We start from the raw sequence: 16,338 nt of genomic DNA, 5'->3' as shown, positions 1-16,338 counted from the left end.
CTGCTTTGCAACAATATGCTGAAGCTCTCAGAAAATAAAACCAGGAAGGAAAAATAAATAATAATTGTAAATATTGTATAATTGAAGAACTATATCCATATTCCTCTTTGCCCTCATTGTGTGGCAACAATCTTATTACCCTTTATAAATAAAATCAATCATGTCTGTCAGCACCTGAATACACTTTTTGCTTTGTTTTTCCAGTAACATGAATTGTCCAAAATAGCCAATTGGCAGTATTCATTTTCTACACAATTGAATTTTGTGTCCCCTGATGGAAATAGGTAATATCTTTTAAATAGTTATCTTTTAGGTAGTAATATCTCTGAGATATGAACACCTGTAAATCAGTAGAAATTAATGTTCTGAAGACAAGATGCAAAAAATATTGATAAGTAGGACATTTGGTGCAATTGTGTGAACCACCATTTATGGTCATTGCTTCCCAAATTATGCATTCTGGTTACCAGAAACAAACAGCCTATTTTCTCATTCCTGGTTCAACCATATAATACATCATATAGAAAAAACACCCTGATCTCCCAAGATATTGTTTTCCTAGTTAGCCCTGTAAGTAGTCCTCAGTAGAACATTCTGACAACCTATAATGCCAAGTAGTAAGAAATTAATTGTGAACTATTAAACGAATTCCTTGGAGGCAATACTGTGCAGGACACAATGACTGTGAATGAGATAATCAGAAATTCAAAGAAAGAGTTTTGCTAGCAAAAGGATGGCAGAAAGAGAAATTAAATCTAAATTCTTTGTAGCTACTTGCTCTCAGATTGTTCTACTCCAATTTATGATGCTGTGAAAGAAAGAATGAATGAATGAGAGAAAGAAAGAAAGAGAGAAAAAGAACCCAAGGCTGACCCTCATAATCCCTACCCTCTTGTATTCATATTCCTCTATGATTTTCTTCCCTTGAGTGTAAGTGGGATCTATGACTTTCTTCTAACCAATAGATTATGACATGGTGAAGAGATGTCACGCTTTTGATTATATTATAAGGGAAAGGTTATGAAGAATTTTTGTGATTGTGTTATAAAAAGTCTATCTTAGTGGGCTAGAGCTATAAACTTTCCTTGCAGATGGAAAACTAACTATCAAATTTGTGAGCCTGAGTATAAAAGCAACATATGAAGCCCTTTATTCAAACATTATTAAGAATTTCAAAACAGATACAAGAGAATATTAAACCAACTGTGGGACCTTCTAAGCACAGAGACCCTTAACAGCATAGAATGCCTATAAAGACAGCTCTGCTTGTGAGTATGATGAAGTATGTGGCCATGTTCAAGAAGACCATATATCAAGGAACTGTGAGCAGCCTCCAGTCAACTAACAGAATTCCAGGTCCCTGAGTCATACAGATAACAATGTGACTGAGCTTAGAATTGGATTCTTCCCTAGTGGAGCCTCCAGATAGGAATGCAGTTAGGCCAACACCTTGATAAAAGCCTTATGGTACCCTGAATAAAATACTCAATAAACCATGATCTGACTCATGATCCATGGAAGCTGTGAAATTAATAAATGTGTCTTGTTATAAGCTGCCAATTTTGTGGGGTTTTTTAATGCGACAATAGAAAATTAATGGAGATAGCACATTAAAGATTGATATGAATTCTTAGTGTTTGCAAGTTGGGCACTCAACAATGATGGTACATAAATCAATCTTCATGAGTAAAAATTAATGTTGTTCAATTCTTACAGAGCCTCCGTCCCTGCAGGACTGCCATTTTATTTATGAGATTATTGAAAAAAAATGATGTAGCTATTGAAAGAGTCTTGCTGACAGGCCCAGTGATTGTCATCTTGTTTGATTATTAAGAGCTTCCTCTGTAATAAGGACCTACATAGTGAATTTTCATTTGTGACAATATTTTCATGTTCTGAGTCAATCAGAAGAGAGCCATTAATGTATTTGGCTTATCAAATCCCCTAGATCTATTAGCCAATAACTATGAATGAGTACAAATTCTTGACTCAGCTACCCCTTCCACAAAATTACCTAAAATATAAAATTCTACCAATTAGAAGGTATTCTTTTTTATTATTATTATTCTTACTGACAAACCTCTGAGCAGGTTTGTAAAACAGGCACAGTTCATTTCCACCTGGTGCCAGAAAATCATGTAACCAGGGTCAAATATTTAGGTCATAAGGAACTCATCATGAGACCATTAAAAAAAAAAAAAAAAAAGACAGTGTGGCAAAATAGCATGCTTAGAATGTGAATCATCTGCACATGTGACTGACCTATGTCTCTAGACATTTTCAGGTTCAGTTCCACATAGTATACTATGTCCATTTGATGATAGAATATTTCTGGGACTATCATTTTGTTGTTTTTATTGATAACATGTGGTTTCTCATGATGAGCTCATATCAAATAGTTATCTAGTCTCATGGTCAGGAATGCATTGTCCATCATTATAGTAATCATTTAAAGTTACCTCTATTGATTAGGTGGTTTACATAACCATTGTAAGCTGGGATCTTCTCATTTTCACTGAAATCAAGGGATCCTCCAAATATTGGCATTTTCTTCTCTAATATATTTCTAAAGGACTTGCACAAGAGGTATCTGGGCTATATTGAGGAATTTAATTAAAAATGAGAAAAGCAGGATGCAGATAACAAATTAACCCAATATCTCTACCTCCCAAGTCTTTTAATTCTTTTTTTCTTTTTATTATAGGTAAATTTCTGTTCATATGTGCTATTGCATAGTTTTAGTCAAGCAAACAAGAAAATAAACCTCCTCCCAGATATTTGAACTGTTTCATTAAAAGTCAAATTTATGATAAGTTTATTTATATTGGTAAATTCTGTTACATCTTAATTTATACTCTTCCTTTATTTGCTTAATATGCTCAGATTCTATATGTATTGATCAGATTTATAGCTATAAATTAGCCAAGTCTTTTTATAAACTAAAAGAATTCTTTAAAATGTTTATAAATTATGAGCTATATCATCTTGAGTCCCACCCCTACCACAAATACAAACAATGATCTGGCTTTCATTATTGGTTTAGAGATAATAAAGGTTAGGAGTGGTGCAAGAAAAAAATTGGTTTCTTCTCTCAAAAATGACTTCTTAGGCAAGATCACAACAGTATCTTCAAGCAAAGTAAGAAGAATTTCATCAGTCAGATGAAGATAAACCCTTCTTCAGGCAAGAGATTCTCTACAGGGTGAAGGAGTCATCATAGATTTCTGAATCAATAAAATTAAGTCCTTCTATGCACCCTACTCCAACTTGGGGAATAGCAAAGACATTATTTATCAAACTAAAACCGTTCACAAAAGACACTAGGTAAGACTGAACTCAGTTGACCTTGCAATTGGGAAATCTGGAAAATTAAACTTTGAGTTTGGTCCAATCCTATGGCTCAATCCTATGGCTAGAAAGAGAGGAAATAATTTTTTTAGCTGTTTTTCAGTCTATGCCATAAATTAGACATCTCAGAATGTTGCTCCTATTTTTTTAACTGCTTGACATGTTTAGAAACAACACTCCTAGCTCATTCCTGATACCCATTTGTATCTGTCAACAATTTTAGTTAGAAATAAAAAATAACCAAGAACAACTGATTTGGGTAGAATAAAAAAACTATTTTTAAAAGATTTTCAGGTAGTTCATAGCATTATTTGGAAGACTAAACAATTAGGAAGGGGGCTTTGCATGAAAAAAAATGCACAAAAATCACCCATAGGAACAATCTAATGAAAACCCCACCATAACCTTCACTAAATAGTCTGCATGCAAACAGAACTGACTCTATATACTAAATGCCACCACTATCATAGTGGTCACTACTGCTGCAAATCTGCTGCAACCACCTACCTACACAGCTGTCCATAGTTCCTCTCTTCTGCATAGACTCCCAATTCCAACTACAGCTAAAATTCAAGTGCTCACCCCCGAGGTGCAAAAAAACAAGTATTTGACATTTTCAGTGTTGAGAAGTAGGGTCATTTCCCACTATGATGATACTTATGGGGAGTTCCCAAAACAGGAAGGCAAATTAGTTGATGAGTAGCCAAAATGACAAATGTCATGCATGAATAAGACTATGTATGCTATATGTACACTATGATTCAGAAGTTCTACCTCTAGAATTTCAAAAGAAACTCTCGAACATGCACAAGATAGAAATTACGATTTTTAAAATCATTATATATGATAGCAAACATGTGAAAAGAATTCAAATGCCTTTGGAGAGGATAAGATAAATAGATTGTACTATGGTGGTATGATATCATTGTTTTTTATTCAGGTATTGAGAAACTACTGTGTCAGACATCATGATAAGCACTGTAGACGAGACTGTGGTAGGATGGGGAGAGGACTACATATATGAATTTAAATGGTGCTCCCAATGGATAGGAGGGTAGACACATATCACTAGGACATATACTGTATCAAAGGCTTAAATGGATCATGTATGTGGTGCTAAGATGGTACAATTAGAAGAATCTAACTGCCTGCATTAGTGGGACAGACTTCACAGAGGAAAAATATACCAATGTAAATTGGAATTATAAGATGAGCAAGAACTCATGATGTGAAGCAGGAGAGAGGTACATTTCAGGCAGTAGGAATTTAATTTGTAAAGTCACTAAAGCTTATTATAACATTTCTGAAAAGTGCTATCAAAGTATTTGTCATGCTTGATGTTAAATAAACATTACTTTGTGGCAGAACTGTGGCATGAAGGAAAATCTCCAAGAAAAAAAAAATGTTTTATAGAAATTTACCTTCAACCTCAAACTAAAGTAAAACACAGTAAACATAAACAGCACTTGACACTCCTGTTTTTGTCCTTAAAAATGCTGCACCACTGTTTTGTTACACAATTATGTTACACCACTGGAAAAGTTTCCTGAAAATAAAGCAATTACAATTTAGCCAATCAAAGAAATAAATCACTCATAGAAAACCAATCAATAATAAAGTTGAGTTACTTTTATACTTTAAATGATTTTAAAAACTTGAAAATGTTGCCATCTAGTGGCTTCATGTTTTAAAAAATTAAGTGAAATACTTCAAACATATTTCCTAGCAAACGTTTCTTTGGTAAATATACAAATATTACACTTGTCTCTACTTTGAGACAGCAACCTGGATTTTAAAGTTTTGTTTCAGCATTTATTAGCTGAATGACCAAAGGAATGGTGTTTAGTATCTCTGTAAAATTTACTTATAATAGTACCTACCACCCAGAGTCATTAAGATTTATTAATTAAAAGATCCATATAAAGTTGTTTAGCACAGTACTTGGCTCATAGTATGCACCTAGTAGGTAATAATAATTATATTACTTAGTAAGGAAAAAGCTGCAAAATATTTGGGCTGTCACTGAGATTGAAGTTTTAGTGATACAATACTTAAAAGGATGGTAGGTATTGGTAGTTATGGTTGGAGAATTATATGGTTTTCTTGAATGATTAGAAACTTTCTATCAGTACATGGCTGCTATTTAGATAGCAGCTATTAATGACTGGTATTCTCTAACTTTGAAAGGTCCCTGAATCAAACTATGATTGTAATTTACTGTCACAATATTTATAAAGTCCAATTCATGCCTAATTTGGTCTCTCAGCTATTCTACAAGAAAACACAAATCTTTCTATGAGAGCAGAAAGGAGAAGGAGGTTCAACACTTGGTTAAAAAAAAAATCAAGGCTCATGTAGAAGGCAATCAACCCTAAAACTGTCAGTCATGAAGACAGATGGAATTCATCTTCTCTATTTCTGTTGAACTTTGAGCAGTAGTATTGCTATAACTTATTTTATTCTTGGAGATGGTGCTTGAGGCATAGTTTAACTTGATTTCACCTGTCCAGTTAAATGGAAACAGCATGACTTTAAAAATATGTTTGACAAATTTGTCTCCTAAGATGCAAGGATATGATGATAAAATATGAGATGACATCTTAATTGAGAATTTAGCTAAGCAAGCAGCAATAATCATAGTATTAATTCATGTACTAGAGTCAATAATGGGGAACACACTATAGAATATCATGAACACCCTTCTTCAAGGTTTTTATTAACATCTCAAATAAAATGTGCTAAGTTGCAGAAAATTCTGGGTGAATAGGTATTGTAGGCAGACTTTAAGATGTCTCCAGCTATTTTTGTCTCTTGGTGTTCATGCCTTTCCCTTCTTGTGTGAATAGGACCTAGGACTCACTTCTAATTGATACAGGAAAAGTGTTGGAAGTCACTTCTGATGTTAGGTTAGAAAAAGGCTGTGGTTTTCATCTTGTACATTCTTTCTTGGTCTTTCTTGATGACTCACTGTAATGGAATTCAGTTATGAAGTTGTGAACTGTCCCATGTGGCAGGAAACTGAAGTAGAACTCTAGCCAACAGCCCATGAGGAATTGAAGCCCTCAGTCTGACAGCCCCTGAGGAATTAAATCCTGACAATAACCACATGGGATGCTTAGAAGCAGAAACTCTCAGTCTAGCCTTCAGATAAGATCCTCACCCCAAACAACACCTTCACTACAGCCTGGTGGAGGACCTTGAGGCAGAGGCACCTGGACAAGCCATGCCCTGGATTTCTGACCCACAGAAACTGTGAGATAATAATTTTACTATTTTAAGCCATTAAGTTATGGAGTAATTTGTTACACAGAGATAGATAACTAATACAATTCATCAAAAATTGGCCTGTGGGGGCTGGGGATGTGGCTCAAGCAGTAGCATGCTCGCCTGGCATGTGTGCAGCCCGGGTTCGATCCTCAGCACCACATACAAACAAAGATGTTGTGTCTGCCGAAAACTAAAAAAATAAATATTAAAAAGTTCTCTCTCTCTCTCTCTCTCTCTCTCTCTCTCTCACTCTCTCTTTAAAAAAAAAAAAAAATTGGCCTGTGGGCCAGATCTTCTTTGAAGACTGTCCTTATATGGTCTTAATGCTAAAAATTATTTTTACACTTAAAAGAATTTTCTTTTTTTTAATGAAAGAAGAAAAAAATACCATGTTACAAAAATTTTCACTACCTAACTTTTTATAGATAAAGTTCGCTGACCTCTGCAGTAAATAACGTGACCAATAACAGAATAAAGATTCAAACTATTGCCTAAACTGCCTAGAATGAAGAAGTGAATTTAATGAGATAAAAGTCTCTGCAGAATAAAATGAATCCAGAAATAAATAAAAAGCAGATAATTTTGACTAACTCTGAATTTATGAGTTATAAACGAGGAGCAGAGAGACTAACAAATATATTACAATTTATTTTTGTTTAAGGTGTTTTGAAGACTGGAGACATCATGTATACACAGACATAATTATCTCCACTTATTCTTTAATTAGATTAAAATCTACTCTTTTCACATTTCTCTAAAGAGATACTTCACCTTATTTGAACTTTATAGGCCACAATTCCTTATTGTTTACTTTAGTCCCTGAGAAATTGTTCTGAATATGGTACACAAGGATTGATAGATCCAGTGGCTCCTTTAACCTCCACACCAGCCAAGAGGAGAATAATCAAGAACTAGTAATAAAAAGTCTTTGAGGGCTGGGGTTATGGCTCAGTGGTAGAGTGCTCGCCTAGCACATGTGAGGCCCTGAGTTCGATCCTCAGCACCACATAAAAATAAATAAACAAAATAAAGGTATTGTGCCCAACTATAACTTTAAAAAATATTTTAAAATATTTTTTAAAAGTCTTTGATGTTGAACTTAAAAAAAAAAAAAACAAATCTATGGGAACACTAAGAAATTTCTTCCTAAGGAGCTTATTTCTGCTTCGAGTGAGAGCAGAGTGACTATTTTCATACTCTAGAGGGAGATGCAGACTTCCACAAAGCTGATTCAGCATGGTGAAAAAAAACGAGAGAGTGAAAAAAAAGAAGAAGAGAACTGGAGTAATAACACTTTTGTTTATATTAAATTGCTATTTGAATAAAATAAAATACTGAGGTTAAGATTTAAATCTCAAACCTATATAATCATCCATTGGTATCTGAGGGGGGTGTTGGTTCTAGGACTCCTGGATTCCAAAAATCTGCAGGTACTCAGGTCCCTTATATAAATGGTTTAATATTTGTATATTATCTGTGCATATCCTCCTGTATACTCTAACTTGTTTCTATATTACTTCTAGCACCTACTAGAATTAAATGCTATGTAAATAGTTGTTAAACTTTAATGCTTAGGGAATAATGATAAGAAAAATCTGTACACGTTCAGTACAGATGCAATTTTTTCCAATATTTTTGATCGAAGGTTGGTTGAATCCATTAGTAATATCTATTGCCCAAAGAAATGGACAGCTGAATACTTTGGGGTAATACTTACATTTGAATTTATTTTGCTCCAGAAATACAACACTGGTGGCCCTCAACAACTTTCACTTTATATTTAAGTCATAGATCATGATATGCTATAAAAATCTTTGACTGATAAAGGTATAGGTTGAAATCACCATTGTCTTAATTATGTTTTAATTATGAATATCTCCATAAGAAATTTATTTCTAATATATTTGAATTTGGCTACTGTTTTAATCAGCTTTTTCACTACTGTGACTAAAAGACCTGACTAGAACAATTTTAGAGGAGGAAAAGTTTATTTGAGGGCTCACAGTTTCAGAAGTTTCAGTCCATAGAAGGCTGCCTCCAATCTTTGGGGCTTCAGGTAAGGCAGAACATCATGGTGGAAGAGTATGGTGGAAGGAAGCAACTCAAATGATGATCGAAAGGAGAGAGAGAGAGAGAGAGAGAGAGAGAGAGAGAGAGAGAGAGAGAAATCTCCATTTGCCAGATACAAATATATACCCCAAAGGCAAGCCTCCAATGACCCTCCTCAAGCCATACCTCACTCACCTTCAGTGTCCAGTTAATCCCATAATGGGATTAATTCCCATCATGGGTTAAGGTTCTCATGACCCAATAATATTTTCTCTAACCCTTCTTGCATTGTCTCACACATGAGCTTTTGGGGGATACCTCACATTGAAACCATAATAGCTACTAGGGCTTGCAAAATAGTTTTAAGTAATTTTAATAACTTAGTAAAAAGAGACAGAAAACTAGTAAGCCAGTAGTAGATCTGCTTATTAGAAAAGAAACTACATAGAATGGCCGATTTTTCTACGTTTATATTTAGTAAAAAGTAATTTCTCTGAGTTTATTTGAAGTCTTCAATATATTTAGAAAATGACTTTGAATGCTCAATGTTTTCACTTCTCCAAGATTTGGAAAGTCATATCTACAGAAATGGTATGAGGTTGATAGTTATGGGACAATTGCACGTTCACTTTGAACTTGGGTTTTCTTGGTTGTCATGTATTGGTAGTACACAAATTTCTGGGCCAATTAGAGATAACACACTTCCAAAATTAGTCTTATATATATTTTATATAATAATATAATATATATTTTATTACTACTACTAATATATATTTTATTACTACTACTAAATATGCTATTCTTTATATTGGTTTATTTTTATATCATAATAGTCTAAGAGTATTCCTAAGCTAATAATTAGACAGATTTAAATATACTAAAGATGATATTCTTAAAAATATATTAAATTATCTGCTGAGCTTGATGGTGCACACATTAAGTCCAGCAACTCAGGAGACTGAAGAAGAAGGATTGCAAGTTCAAGGCCAGGCTTAGAAATTTAGCAATACCCTGTCTCAAAATAAAAAATCAAAGGGGCTAGGGATATAGATCGGTAGTAAAGTGTCCCTGGGTTCAATCCCCAGTTCCAAACAAAAAAACAAAAAAACAAAAAAACCATGCTAAATTCTCTCTCTTATTTGTATCAAGTATCAACTATACCAATAGAGAAGTGGAGGGAGGAAAGGAAAAAGAGAGGAAGCTACAGAAAATGAGAATAGAACTTATATACTTTTATAGCATATACATGAAAATATAAACTACATTTCTTATAGGTAAATGACTGGTGTTTTCACTCTAAAGATACAAGATTCTCTATCATTCTCAATACTAAATTCTATGCTAGGTTCTGATCAGACTTAGACATTCTACAAAGTAAGGTATGATTTTGCATATCTTCTAGTCCTATAGTCCTAAATTCTAAAACAAGAATGTATAGATTTAGCTGAATGCTGCCAAGGGCAACAAGACTCTTTCAATTATGCAAAGGCAAGTCTTTTCCTGTTAGTCTGCTCTCTTCTGTGTCACTAAAACTCTTATGCTTATCTGAGAGTTATCACAATAAGCATCAGTGACATAGTTTGTGCACACTGAAAAGAAAAATGGGGTGAGGGGACAGGGACTAAAGAACAGAAAAAAAAAAACCTCTGAAATAATTAAAGCACTTGGGGTGAGAATAGCTGGAATCAAGAAGTAGATATTGTTACAGTTTCTTACCTTTTAGAGTAATATCAGTAAAAATTGGGGTTAGGGATTAGGAAGTAAAGGAAGAACTGAAGTGATGCTTATGCTTCTCCTGAGTATGATCATGATCATCTTTACATTGTCACCCTCATATGCACCCAACATAGTTAAAACACTTTGGAGGACAATGATTGCTAAGTCACCACTACCCTCAACAGGCAAACTCCAAGTTAGAATTTCACATTTAGAGATTAATAATACAATTTTTCAGTTAACACAGTTAAACCAAGAGATGGCTTTGTTTGTAACAAAAAATATCACATGTAACCAATAGAGAGCATTAAAAGTTATAGATTGTCACAGTTGATTTTAGTATTTCGGATTTGACATGAACCCTAAAACACTAAAATTAAAGAAAAAATTTCAAAGAGGAATCTGCCAAAAAAAAAATGAGGTGTTTTGGTAAGGAGTATAACTTAAATTCTGAATAAGACATGATTTATGCCTAAATATTTCATAAAAGCTAAATGGTTTTATAATGTCTATTCTTATTTTAAACATAAAATCGTAAGAGTCACACAATAAAATTAACTGAAAAAGACTTTTTTTGCTTCTTTAAAAATATATAATCTTAAAAAATATGGTTTTCAGTTAAAAAAAAACTTTTTAGCCTTTAAATTTTATGCATTAAATTAATGAATTTTTTCATAAGTGTTTAATCATGCCCCTTCGCTATGGTTGGGATATAGTTTGAGTGTATCCCCAATGATTCAAGTGTTGAGATTTAATCTCTATCGTTAGGTATTAAGAGAGCAGAAACTCAATCTGACCACGGTGTTTAGAGATGGGGCCCTTTGGAAGGTTGAGGATTGGATAGAGTTGGTAGAGACCTCATGTCCTGAAATCTGATGGCTTTATAAGAAGAGAAAAAGAGACCAAATGGAACACGTATATACATGTGTTCCCTGTCCTTGCCATACAGTGCCCTAGACTGCCTTGAGACTCTACCAGCAAGGTTATCACCAGATGTAGTCCCTCAGAACCATGAGCCAAAATTAACCTCCTTTCTTTATAACTCACCTACACTCTGATACTATTATTGGCAATAGAAAACATACTAATATACCCCTTTTCACTTGTTCTGACTTCCAGTTGAAGGTTGATATAAAGGAACTAGTTAGAAATTGTGCAAACTGTTGCAAATCTAATCTCCTTTTTTAAGTATTTTCAACAGTAAGTCTCTATTTCTAAACATCTCCAGTCTAAATTATTTTTCAGGGTCCTAGACTTTTCATATCTGAGTCTAACTTTCCTATTTTATTCCCAATAATTTTGAATGCTTTTCTCTTCTGGTTGAATAGCATTGATACATTTAATAAATGTTTGGTGATTTCATACCTTGTGGAAGATACCCCAATGAAGTGATGGCACTGACTGCAGAATCAAATAAACCAGGTTAAAATATGGATTTTACCATGTACTATGAGGCTTATTAACCTCACAGTCTGTTTTCTTTGTCTGTCTTTCCTTTGTCCATAGTCTTTGTCTGTTTCCTTCTCTGTTGAAAGAGAATTGAATTATATTGTATATTTATTGTAAAGATTAAGAGAGAGAGTACATGCCCAGTGCACAGAACAGTTCCCTGCACATTGTAAGCCCTCAACAAACATTAGGTACTCTATTAGGGAGCTTACAAATTAGCAAAAAATTAAAATAAAATTGGGGAAGTCCTATTTGAGAGGAAGGACAGGGTATCATAACAAGGACAAACGAGGTAACTCCATTATTAGGAAAGGTTTCCTAGAAGAAAGACATTAAAGCTGAGCCCTAAAATATAAGTAGGAATCAGCTTGGTGATAGAAGAAAGGTCAAGGCAAGGGGAGATACATTTGGAAAAGCCTAGGAATGCATTAGCATGGTAGCTTCAAAATAATTTAAAGAAATTCAGTAGAGCTGCAAAATGAGAGATGAAGCTAAAGAAGTGAAATAGGATCCAGGGTCAAAAGGTTATTTAAGAAATTCTCAACTTCACACCAAGAGTAATAAACAGTAATGTTGGAATTTTAAAAAGAAAGGCAATCTTTCTAGATTTAGGTCTGATAATATGTAGCTGCAGAGTAAGACTGGATTGGAGGACAAAAGGAAGGACAGGAGTATTTTGTGTCTTACAGTCATGACTGCTCTGCCATTCTTCAAAGACAAGATAAATATCATAATTTTTGTAAAATATTTGAGTTCTCATTTCTTCCTTGTAAATTCAAATAGCACTGTTCCAAAAATCTGACAATGTGCCTTTAATTTATAACCTCAACCCAGGTTAGTGCCTGAGAGAAGGAAGGTAAAGAGAAGGATTAGTCATCTGTCTTTCCAAGCATAGCTCCAGGAAAGAGTCTCACAGGATACAAAGGTGTTGCAGGTGACATTTTCAGAAATCAGACTCTGAGGTTGAGTTTAGTATGTCATGGGACTAAGGAATATCCACAGGGCTGACATCAATGGGAGAGAAAGAATATAAAAGTGGGGAGATAATTTAGGCAACATCACCAGCCAAACCCAACGGAAGCTTTGGAGCTAGAATAGCCTTTAAGATGGTAAGGCCTTTATACCTCACATTAATCAGCTATTGACTTCCCATATGGCTGTCTGAACATGAGCAATCTCTGAAAGTGCTGACAGTTAGAAGTGATCTGATAGATCCTTCAGTAGTTGAGGCCAATTCTTCACTGAAGAGGAATCCAGGTGATTATCACAGTGTCCACCATACTGGGGTGAGATAGCTTGGATTGCTCACCCAAGAAACCTGACCAAACTCATCAAAATCCTCAGCAGACTTTATACATGATTGTTTACTCATACGTCCTAGGAAGTCTGACCTTCTCACAAGTATAAGGATGAATTTTCGGCATAGACAGACAAAGGGAAAGGAGGATGATAGAGAGGATGTGGAAATGGAAGTAGAGGAGGAGGAAGAAGAAAAGGAAAAGGAGAAGGAGAATAAGCAGAAGTTCAAACTAGTTAGAAAATTTTAAGGGAACATACATAGGCATATATTTTAGACAGGCAGCTGAGGACTATAATCATCAACTAACTACAGCTACATGATGCTGTGAATTCCTGGAACACTTAAATATTGAACTTTACTTGAGCCCAGAGTTCCACTGGACCATAAAACAACCATTTTTATCTGATATTCCATTTTTTGAGGCTCCTATAAAGTACAGTAAATGGTGTTCTTGAAATGTGAAGCAGATATTAACTATAAATCAATAGTTGACTACACAATCTCCTTTGTATCAATGGCTCAAACTTTAATAAAAGAAATCTACTCTATTCTTAGTTTATTATACCTTTGAAATTACATAGATGAAATATTTGAGGCAATCTCTTAACCCACTTTGCTACTTTGCAAGGGTCCTGGTACTCTTTAAGAGAAGAATGAGAAACTCAAGCTCTACCAAGGACTATCACAACAGAATTGCTGTGCTCTTGTGAGACCATTCATCCCCAAAGTCTGAGATCAAGTCAGAGGGAGCATAAAATCTAATACACATTCAAGAGAACACTTACCAGGGAACCATACTTTCCGGCCCACTTGGGGCAATTCAAATATTTTCAATATTTAGGTGGTCTTTTGATTTTTCATGATCCTGACATACCAAAAATTTACTCATATGAGTGCCTTCTTTTTGTGAGCCTAGAACTACTATAGCATTTTCACATCTTAGGAAGCTCCAATAAATGTATACTTGAGAGTTTTGAGTTTAAATGCCTGTGCTAGATTCTCTTTCCTCTATGGTACTAGGTTGGAGTTGGAAAAAAGAGGAACCACACAAAATTTGAAAGATAAAAGTGAAGCAGAAGCCTGGCACAGGGGCAAATACCTGTAATCCCAGTGACTTGGGAGGCTGAAGCAGGAGAATCATCACAAGTTCAAGGCCAGCCTCAGCAATTGAGTGAGACCTTGTCTCAAAATTAAAAAAATAAAACAGACTGGGAATGTAGCTTAGTGGTAAAGCATCCCCAGTGCTAAAAAAATAAAAAGTTAAACAAAAGTGGCTGCTGTCAAAAAGTCAATGTGGTCAGACATAGTGAAAAACAGCATAGAATGTTAGCAGATCTCAGTTTGTCCTCCCTTTCTTCCTCCATATTCAGCATAGCTTCCTAGTTATTGGCCCTGCTGGACAAGAGTGACTCCAGACCCTTCACCAGGTACTCAACTGTGGACCCACAGAGGTGGTAGCTATATGAAGACAATAACCTTCTAAAGGTTTCCATAGATCTCACCACACATTCCCCCTTTGCTATTGTTGCATGTTAGCAGTCTGAAGTCCTTGGTTTCTTGGTATCTGCTACAAGCAGTCTTGTCTATCATGTGGTTATTTAGAGAATAATGGTTGATGATGATTTTTCTGAAACTCTGATTCTCTTCTCCTAAACCTTCTTTTCCACTGTGGCTTTCACATTTAGTAAATCTCTTATTCTGATAATGTTTACAGTGGTTCTGCTATCCTGATAAATTCTTTTTTTTAAAATATTTATTTTTTAGTTTTTGGTGGACACAATATTTTTGTTTGTATGTGGTGCTGAGGATCGAACCCGGGCCTCACGCATGCCAGGCGAGCGCGCTACTGCTTGAGCCACATCCCCAGCCCCCTAATAAATTCTTGAATGATACCTTTTTCAGGTGAGTAAGTTAGATAAGCCAGAAATCATTGGTCCACAAATTGTACTGATTCAACAATGGAAAGAGTTTCTTACCTCAACTTTAATCATAATATTCCATCCATTCATCTCCTCTTCTCATGATAAACAGAAACCTCCATCATTGTATGGAGGAATCCCTGCCACAAGGGTACTTTAGGTCAAGATAAACTTGGTCAGCACACTTATTTCTAAGAAAGTTGTCTATGGCAATAATTAATTGCACTGTATGAGACCAAATATGTTCACTGTAAACACTGTTTTTAAAATCTGGATATATTAATTTAAGAGGCTTTAGAACTCTCTTATGACCTGATGTTCTTGACAAGGAAGAGCACAATCACAAGAGAACTACGTACATTTCAGATGCAGTGTGTCATATTTTCTGAGGAGTAAATTTCACATCATGTATGCAGCAGGCATACATACAAAGAAGGAGGAATCTATGAATTTATTAATTAGCAAGGTTTTTTATGCATGAGAGTCTTTGTACTCAAAGACTGACATGACCTTAAAACCACAGGTAGAAGTGAAAAAACTTCATCATGGGCACCAAGAGGCAAACACCTGGAATGGGCAGCGTTTGAAGGAGCTCCAGAATGACTGGAAGGATCCCTGAAAAATCCAAGTATTGTTTCACTAGAAATGAAACCCTGACATATGTATTTCATGTCAGAACACTGACCTGGCTGGTTACTAAGACTCATTCAATCCTCTGAACATGACCCTAAAGGATGTCTGGCAATTCTTTTTCTGATAAAACTTTATAATCCTGCCAGGCACAATGGCACTCACTTGTAATCCCAGCAGTTCCGGCGACTGGAGGATCCAGAGTTCAAAGTCTGCTTCAGAAAAAGCAAGGAACTAAGCAACTCAGTGAGACCTTGTCTCTAAATAAAACACAAAAACAGGGCAAGGAATGTGGCTTAGTGGTCAAGTGCCCCTGAGTTCAATCCCAGTACCCAGCTCCCCGGCAAACAAAACAATTTTTATGATACTAGTATTGCTTAAAGGATTTGCATCTAGAACCAAAGCAGGCCCTAGGAAAAATTATACTTTGATTTCTCAGTGCTTGTTAAGAAGCTCTTACCATGGTTTGTTCCCCTTCATAAAGATTTAGCATAATCCTTCAAGCTTTCTCCAAAATGTGGCACAAAGTATCCTTTATTCTGCATCATATTTTTCAGGTCCTGCTGCCTTGCTAATTAGGGAAGTTTTCCTTCTCTACAAATAACCTGAAAACTTAGAGTGAAACCATGTCTTACAACTAATTATTCCTATGATTCAAGA

The sequence above is a fragment of the Spermophilus citellus genome, assembly GCF_964194105.1.
Source record: "Spermophilus citellus genome assembly, chromosome: 8".
NCBI lineage: Eukaryota > Metazoa > Chordata > Mammalia > Rodentia > Sciuridae > Spermophilus > Spermophilus citellus.
Note: the sequence above shows the minus strand (reverse complement) of the source record.